Consider the following 9,896-nt stretch of genomic DNA (forward strand, 5'->3'; position numbering starts at 1 on the left):
TCAGAATCTTAAATCAGTAATTTGCAGGAAGAGGATTTTTCAAAAACTGACCACTTATAGCATGCCTTCCACAAAACATTTTCTAAAAACAAAAACAGAAGTACACAATAAAGATCTTATGTTGTTAAAGTAGAACAGAGTGTTAAACAAGACTGATACTAGACAGCTGAAATCATACATCTTAAATTCTTATTTAATAACTAAATGAATAATTCTGGTATTTCTATCATATTCCAATTAAAGACTACCTAAATAACTTGATGACACATTTTGAAACAAAAAAAAGTTGTAAAATATACCAGTAGTCCTGAGATTTTTAAATACTTTATTTTGAAAGTAAAATTTTATGCCTACCTCCAACCCATAACTAGTCAAGCCAGATCAGTATTATGTTGGCATCTTACTACTTAAAGACTTATCTAAAAAATCTGTAAGAACTTCTGCTTTTGGCCAAGATACAACAGAGACTTGGATTTATTCTCTTGCTTGAAACATCAAAAAATGGAACCAGTTTATGTGTTTTTTGCAAGACAATGAATATCGGGCAACCAAAGACTGATTTCTCACCAGAAGGAAACAAATATACCAAGCCCATCATTTTCCCAGTTTCCTGCCTTAGATCCCAGACTAGTTCCCAGGGAGAGAGAATGGAAGCATAGTCCAGTAGATCCTTTGAGTTTCAGAGATGAAGTTAGAGTCTGAGAAAGCAAGAAAACTAAAGTTCATAGGATAAATACCCAAGACAAGAGAGCTGAAAGAAAGTGGAAGGCTTTGGAAATCTGCAGAGGGATCCCCTTGAGTATTCAACAGGTCAAGGATCAACACATGGGTGTGCAAAAATTCTGGAGCCAGAGACTGAACTACTGAAAGAGTTAAAAGTAACAGTATGTGGTGCTCCCACAGAAACCAAAATAGTGCCTGTGCCCATCAGCTAGACTGGAAAACCTCAAGATGAGTAACAGGTAGAATGTACTAAGTGGTCTTCCCTCTAATGGGAAGCAATTTGCTGTAGAAAAAACTCTGCTCTAGTCACAACTAACAAGTTTGAAAAGATAAAATGATCAAAAGATCTGAAAAGATCAAACTATTTCCAAGTAACTTAACTTGACCTCTGTACAAAATTAAAATATGATTACAGAAATAAAAAAGAAAATCCCCCATCCAACCAGGTGTAAAGATGGGTAGTGATTTTTTAACAAGTCGCTGTTTTGTTACTCATTGTGGCAAGGAAGAACATACACCATGGAGATCCTCAGAAAGGAAGTATCAGGAAGGGCTTATTATAGGATATGTTAGGTAATGAGAGGGGTTAATGAAGCAAGGCGTCATTTTCATTTAGATGTTCTCAGGAAGTGGGGTAATTCTATAACTGGGTATTTTAAGAAAGAGGAAGGATTAGACCACAGCTAAGGTTATATTAGGTTATTGGTAAAGGAACAGCAGGCACTCATCTTCGTGAGAATAGGGAGACATTGCTTTTGTGGCTTAGGCAATGCTTATACTTGTCTATATTCAGTCATGATTGCAGAGTTAACTTGTGCTTGTGCATCAGAGTCACAGAGTGGTTTGATGTGATGTTGACATTCTGTGTTTAACAAGAGAAAGCTAAGACTGGGCTGTGAGTGACAGTTCTGCTCCTGGATGTTAGGGACTGCTTGCTGGTCACATTATTTTCAGAGGATCTTAGACTCAGATTTTTTTTCTTTTTGTGTTACTTGGATCAAGGGCCTATACCTTGAGCCACTCCACCAGCCCTTTTTTATGATGGGTTTTCTTTCCAGATAGGGTCTCTTGAATTATTTTGCCGGGTTGCCTTAAATCTCGATCCTCCTGATCTCGGCCTCCTGAGTAGCTGGGATTACAGGCGTGAGCCACCGGAGCCTGACTTAGACTCAGATTTTATACTCACTTATACTGTGAGTCTGTCAAAAGGCGAGTCAGTCTCTTTGTTTCCTCTTCCAAGTCTTTACACGCCCTGAAGTATACTGGAATCCATAGCTCACTGTTTCAGTTTCTATCTTCTCTAGAATATTGGCTCAGTAAATCTCCAATATCTTTTTAGTCTGATGCTTTTAAGAAGATATTTTTATATTTTGTCAGTGTTTATAGTTATCTTCAGTGGAAGGCTGGCTTGATTGCATAGCACCCTCCCCTTCCCCCTGTCCTACCTATAGAATTCTCTGAGCCTCCAAAAACAGTGTTTTGGACCTTTGGGCATTCATCCTCATTTACCAGAAGCATTTCAATCCAGATAAATGTCTGATAGCTGCACAGTTGCTCTACAGGGTGATGTTTGCATTATTGAGTACTTTCACCACATTTACATTTAATGTCCCTAATCCAACACTCCTTCAGGTTTGTTCCTAAACTTGCCAGTCATTTGACAATGCCTTTGATGTGTAGAAACAGCTACAAGACAAGTTCCTTGGACAGCAACTTCTTCCAACCAGACTGCTGCTCCTACCACAGTCTTCTACATAAATTCTGGATCTATCTCTTATTCTGTAACAAATCTGTAAAGTAAGCAAATGTGGGTGGGCTCATGGTTATACTTTTGAAAATATGTTGAGTAAGTTATTTCTCAACTTTTATCTTTCTCATGACATCCCTTGTTTGTACCTCCCTGAAGACAATATTTAGTATAAAACTAGTAGGGGGAGATGGGTATGTATCTTTAAATAAACAGTCATTAACAGTCATGGGTTATAGCTTTCAGGTGCATTTTTAATACCTAGCTTTCTGAATTTTATTGAAATTAACCAGACAAGACCAACCATCTTACCGACAAAGCAACTTTGAGCAATGTAAGTTGTGGATGTTAAACTCTAATCAATCTCATCTAATAGTCAAACATCTCAAATTCTCTTGAGGGAAGAAAGCAAAAGCAGCAGGAGCTTCATCTAGTGGTAACAAGTGTTACTGCAGAGGGTCCTGTTGTAGAGCTAACCCTGTGCAAACATGTCCTGTGGTAAAGCACACCATCCCCAAGCAATCATATACAGTTATCTAATGTACAGTCTAGACCTAAGATAAGCAGGTGTATAGATAGGCTTGAATATCTGATATAGAAGCTGAGGACTCAAGGGTCAGAACTCATATGATTCCATTATTAAATCTAATTTGGATGCTTGAATAGCTACACTATAGAAGTTTATTCTAGGGCAGAGGCTTTCAAAGTACTCCCCCTCCCCCACCATCCCACATACAGTATCAGTAGCAGGAATATATTTGTTAGAAGTTCAAATTCTCAACTTGGGTGGGGGGAGTGCCAAGAAATGTGTATACTAAAAAACTCTCCAATATAATATATGTAAAAATTTGAGCTGGCAGCCAGCAGCTCATGCTTGTAATCCTATGCACTCAGGAAGTAGAGATCAAGAGGATCGAGGTTCAAAGCCAGCCTGGCGAAATAGTACATGAGACCTTACCTCAAAAAACCCTTCCCAATAAAAGGCTGGTGGAGTAGCTCCAGATGTAGGCCCTGAGTTTAAGGCTTAGTACTGAAAAAAAAAATGAGAACCATCCCCTTAGTGTTAGGAGTTTAGTATCTTAAATAAAACTTTATATCTCAGTTCAACTCCTTAATGGCTAAGAGGCCTTGGGCAAAACACTTTTTTCTCTCAGTTTCACATTTCCTACTTACCAAATGTAGTAAGATTAAGTAGCACAAACCTCACATTGTATTGTGAGAATTAAGTGATATCCATACTGCCTTATTCAAAGTTCTCCATCCCCTACTCAAAGAGAGCCTAAGGAAAAGGCTAGGTATTTATGCTTTACTGAAACCTGGGGCAGATTCTATTTTCCAGAGACAGACACATTGAAACATAGCCCATCCATATGCTCCTGTGAGTGAAGTCTGTTTTCTCCCCGACTCTTGGCAAATCTTTATAACTGCCTTCAACAATAAGCAGCAGAAGTGACATTTACAGCTAAGTCATACAAGGGAGATAGAACATGTGCCAGAGCTCACTCGTGAGAACTGATTATACATATTTCTTCCCAGTCTTGTATTCAGTGGCTTCAAGTTGGTGACCTGAAATCAGCCACAGGAATATAAACATCAGGCAAATCAACAAACTATGCAAAGCATAATAGGAGAAAATAGCATAGCCAGGAAAGCTGGATGTTAAACATTCTCAGAACCACAACTTCTGATTGGTTCTCTCTATCCCCTTCTCTATCTCTGTCTCTCTTTCTTCTGGTCCTGAGAGCCCAGACAATGCTACAAGAAAGCTCAGCTCAGCAGGAAGAAACCACATGACATTAGCATCCTGACAGACAGTTCTAGGTGCCTCCAGATGACAGTAGTTTCTACCACCAGGCAGGTGAGAGAAGGAGTCTAAGATCATCCCAGCCCTACCTTTCAAAAGTTCAGCAATTTAGAGAAAGGATGAACAAATGGGACTACATCAACCTAAAAATCTTCTGCAAAACAAAAGATACAGTCCCTAGACTTAAGAGACTGTCCATAGAATGGGAGAAAATCTTTGCCGGCTGTTCATCTAAGGCATTAATATCCAGAGTCTACAGGAGCTCAAAAACTCAACCCTCAAAGAATTAACATCCCAATAGACAAATGGGCATGTGAATTAAACAGGGAATTTTCAAAAGAAGAGGTACAAATGGCCAATAAATATGTGAAGAAGTGTTCAACTTTTCTGGTCATACAATAAATGCAAATCAAAACTACACTAAAATTTCATCTCACCCAAGTTAGAATGGCCATATTCAAGAGCAAAAACAAGAATGAATGTTGGCAAGGATGCTGGTGGGAATGTAAATTAGTTCAACCATTATGGAAAGCAGAGTGGAAATTTCTCAAAAAACTAAAGATAGAACTGCCATATGATCCAGTGATACTGCTCCTGGGCATCTGTCCAAAGAAAAGTAAGTCTGGACACAATAGAGACACTTATATACCAATGTTCACACAGCACTATTCACAGTTGCCAAGCTTTGGACACAACCCAGGTGCCCAAAAATGGATGAATGGGAGATATATATATATATATATATGTATCTTGTGATATATAATCACATTTTATATACCCTATATACAATAGAGTTTTATTCAGCCATAAGGAAGAATGAAACCATGTGGTTTGAAGGTAAATAGATGGAATTGGAGACATCATGTTAAGTGCAATTAGCCAGATTCAGAAAGACAAAAGCCACCTGTTTTCTCTCATATGTGGAAGATAGGTTCAAAAGATAAATGTATACACAAAAATATACACGATCAAATATATACAAATTTATATGTAGAACATGTTTGTAATGGTGGAACTACTCTATGGGATTTGGGACAGGAAGGAAAGGAAAAGAGAACAATAGACTCACAATATCAAATACAAGTAGAGGATGCAACAATATATACTGAAAGCTGTTGAATGATGGGGGTGGGAGGAAAGGGATAAGGGAGCATAATGGAAGGGGTGAACTGACCAAAGTAAAGTATACTCACAGCTGGGATGCATTGGGAAACCCCTTTGAACATTGACTTTGGAATTAATAATGAAAGACAGGATTGTAAAATAGGTACATAGCAGCGGGGACTGTGGGAGGCAGAGTGCGAATGGAGGAGATGAAGGTGAGGGAGTATTGTTGATGGGCTTCATACATGGAAGGGAATGATGAAACACTTGTAATTGCTTTAAGTGGGGTGGGGAGGGGGTTGTGGGGGGTTGATATAACAATATTGTCACAATGAACCCCTCCTGTAAAACGAATATATCCTAATAAAAAAAGTTCTATCTGTTGAGTCCATACATTGTAAAACAAAGACAAATCATCCCCACTATTCCTATCTGAATCCCCAGTCTACAGAAACTATGACAAATAATAAATGATTCTTATTATTTTAAGTCACTACATCTTGTATTAATTTTCCATGAACCATAGTAACAAAAACATGAAGTGTAAGCTCAGGGAAGCAAAAGAGGGGAAAAGGAAGTGAGAAAAGGAAGGAGGGAGACAAACAAGGTGAGTAAAACTGATGAGCTGGTCACACTTCATGAAAACATCTGGTTCTTGGTACATTGGGAAATCCTGTGTGGCCTTTATGGAAGAACTGGACCTGAGAGTGTTGTATTCATGGAGCAAAGGGTAGGCACATATCTGCCAGCTCCTCCACAGTGCATTTACTCCCAGTGCTTCCCAGTTGTGTTGGTGGGTCCCTCTGGGAACCTGCTTAGCCTCTTGGATGGCTAGTGCACTGTCTCCTCACTAGAAGGTACCATGCTTTGGCTCCTATGTTTGTTGTGGCTGCAGTGCAAATCTAGGCTTTATAGCTGCAGGAAGAGCATTGGCTGTTACTTCCTAAAGAAACTAGCCAAAGGCAGTAAGTGAGGCCTGGGGGCAGGTGGGGCATATAAACTGGGTTGAGTATAAATACCTCTACTAAGTGTTGGTTATAATTATTACTATTACAACATACATTGCAACATCCATGTCTTTCCATCAGTTCTTCAATATACAGGTGTGCTTTTATTACTGAAATTAATTTGAAGATTTACCTAAAAGTCGGCTCTTCTAGGCAAGACTCACAGGCCCAAATTAGAGGTATCTTGTTTAAGTAACTTGTGCAAAATTAATCCCAGAGTTCAGGCCAGGCCAACTCCTTAGGAGATGTAAGAGAATTCAGAGAATATGATCTATTGACTAAAGGAGAAAGTGCAGCCAAAGCTGGATGCACTGGCTACTGCCTGCAATCCCAGCTACTTTGGAGGTTGAGGCCAGCCCTGAGGAAGTGGGAGGAGGATGTTAGGGAGGCCAAATCTCGAAAAAAAAAAAAAAAGGCTGGTTATGATGGCATATGCCTGGAACCCCAGCAATGCAGAAAGCTGTAGGGAGGAGGATCATAGTCCAGGCTGGCCAGGGCAAAAAAACAGAAGACCCTATTCAAAATATAACTAAAGCCAAAAAGGGGGGGAGGGGAACCTGGGGAGCATGGCTGAAGTGGTAAAGCAGCTGCATAGAAATGAGGTGGCTCTGAGTTCAAACCCAGTACCACCAAAAAAAAAAAAAAAGAAAAAAGAAAAAATAGGAAGTGTAACCTTGACATAATGCGAAGGACTAGGGCATGAGGTATGGATAATGCTCTTAAACTTTATTAATGTTCTAAACTGATAACTATGCACCATTTCATTTTCTAGTGTGACCATTTGTAAATACACAGAAAAGTAAACTTAAATATATAACCAATTATTGTTGGCATGCATATTTGGTAGACTGAGAATAGAGAAAATAGTTTTGTGTGCAGCATTCACAGAGTAAATATCAATTAACTTTTTACTGTTCTGGTATAATGTATATGGACAAAAGTTATTGGCAAAGACTGCTGAAAACAATAATGTTTGGAAGATAGTATTCTGTTCTATATGTGGACCATATTTTATATGCTATGTAAATGAGAATCACTCATCCATTCAAAAACCATTTATTAAGTTCACTTTGTAACCAGATTAAGAGGCATGGCATGGTGTGTGGTAGTCAAATTAAATTTTAAAAATATGGGAATTTTGGAATTTTGGTTTGGCATAAGTAGAGCCACACCAGGGATATAGCTTGGTGGTTGACACTTGTCTGTCTTGCAGAAAGCATTGTGTTTGACCCAGAGACCAGGAGAGAGAGGGAGAGGGAGAGAGAATACCCAAATAGGATAGTATCACCTTAGATTTCTTTGTTTGCTTAAAAACATTTGAAGATTGTCTGGAATTTTTCTTCATTTCTCAGTATGGTTTACCAATTTACAAAATGAAACTTCAGATATACTCTTGTAGAGAACAAATATATAATAAATATTACTGAGATTGGTTGTTTTGATGTCATTTCTATAGAGTGCAAACTCTAAGCAAATCTCTCATTTTAAATTCATTTAGAAGTAGTTTGGCTTAGGAAAGAAATGGGGCTTTCATAGGCATGTTTAAAATGAAGACAAAAGCAAAAACAAACCGGTGTCATTACCTCAGTGGGGACATTAGAAATGGAAGGAATAGACCTCCTTCCCAACCTGTCATGGTGGAGTGCTTTGATCATAATTGGAAATAGAAAAATTTGTACACAATGCAGGGTTTTAGTGACATTCTCCAGTCTGTAAGAATATTCAGAGACCTTTGTCATGATTTGGAGAAGAATGTCACTCATTTAGAAGATATAAGGAAGATCCAGGAAGTCACATGTCAGTTCAAGGGAAAAGAATCCTACACTCTGTTAGAGACCTTATTTTGTCACTTTAGCCAAGTGCTAGTCTTGTTAACAATCGACTAAATGACCACCGAAAGAGAAATCATAAGAAAGATAAATAACTAAAATAAATTCTGACTTGAATCCAAGATTTCTTCCTTATGATTTGAGCTCTGCCCAACTCCCAAATATCCTTAAAACTAACATCTTAGATTTGCGTAATTCCACCAATAAGATCCTAACTTCCCTTGCTCAACCTAATGAATCTTTCTAAAGAAATTTCTACTTACTTTGCATCTTCAAGAAAAAACTTACGCAAACTTTTTGATATGACATAATTGACTGAAAAAGTTGAATTCCTTTTCAAAACATGGTTCCCTTCCAAGGGATTATGCAAGTTTCTTAAGGAAACAATTGACTTTTGACACGTTGCTTTATAATTTTATTTTGTGAAAAATAATCTTAAACCTTTCTACCAGAGTGAGCACACTTCTGTTTTTCACTTGATAGGATATTTCTGTGACTATTTACTAACCTGGTATACATAAAAAGTGGCAAAGTAAATCTGAGATTTTCACTGTCCTCTTTCCCCTACTGAGAACTATGTCATTTTTAATGCACATCAATTTTCCTTGAATTGCTGAGAACATTGAGTGTCACTTTAGAGAATAAGACGCATCTGTTCTGCAGTGTAAGGGAAAACACAGTGACACAGGGGCTTGACATATTTGGCATAAGATAAATTATTTTCAGAAACTCAGCTACTATGTTAATAAGGCAATCTTATTTGCTTTGGAAGATAACCCTGTCAAGTCAACCCTAAACTTTTCTCAAATACAGGTGAGAGGAGCAACATTATTTTTTTCACAGATTTTGTGTGTATGTGCATACATAATCGGCAAAGAGTTACATTAGGTGCTGCCAAGGAGTCAAATAACTCTTGCTCCTGGTTGAAGCATCTGTGTGTATATAAATGCAAATGTTATGAATGTTTCCATCATTTCAAAATATTACAGTAGCATATGCATATGTTAAAAAATCAAGTGGTAAGAAAGTTATAATAAAAAACAACAGAACTTCTCCCTAGCTTTCCTGCGTCCATTCACACTTTTCAGAAGCAACCATTTGTAAGCGTTTCTGTTTTTCATTGTTTGTTTTCTAATGTTATTTCCCACATTCTAGATAATATTTGTTTTGTTACCGCTATATCTTAAAAATAAGTTCCATTGTTGCTTTGATTTAAAATAAGATTATTCAGTTCACTTCTGTTCTCAATTCTCCTTCCTACTTCAGTTTTTAACTGCTTTATTTTAGTTTCCCCATTACCTTTATGTCTTTATATATACACACACACACACATATATATATACATATGCTTTTGTTTCTGATTCCATCAACTTTAGATGGTTTTTCTTTATGCTCAAATATGTTAAATAATGATCGCTAAAATTTATTGGGCATCTACTATGTGCCAGACACTGTGGTAGGTGTTTATATGAATTATCTCATTTTATTCATCTATCACCCTATAAAGTATCATTCCTAATCTATAGGTAAGAAAAGCTAAAGCATAGAGGATGGGGGATGGCTTGCCTAATGACAGTGCAAGTTAGGTGACAGAGGGATTCAAAGCCATTCAATCTGAGTCCAGAATCATGAAGCCCCACCACCTCCCATCTGATGGTGTTAGTGTCCCTGCATGTCCCTTT

The sequence above is a fragment of the Castor canadensis genome, chromosome 6 (assembly GCF_047511655.1).
Source record: "Castor canadensis chromosome 6, mCasCan1.hap1v2, whole genome shotgun sequence".
Lineage (NCBI taxonomy): Eukaryota > Metazoa > Chordata > Mammalia > Rodentia > Castoridae > Castor > Castor canadensis.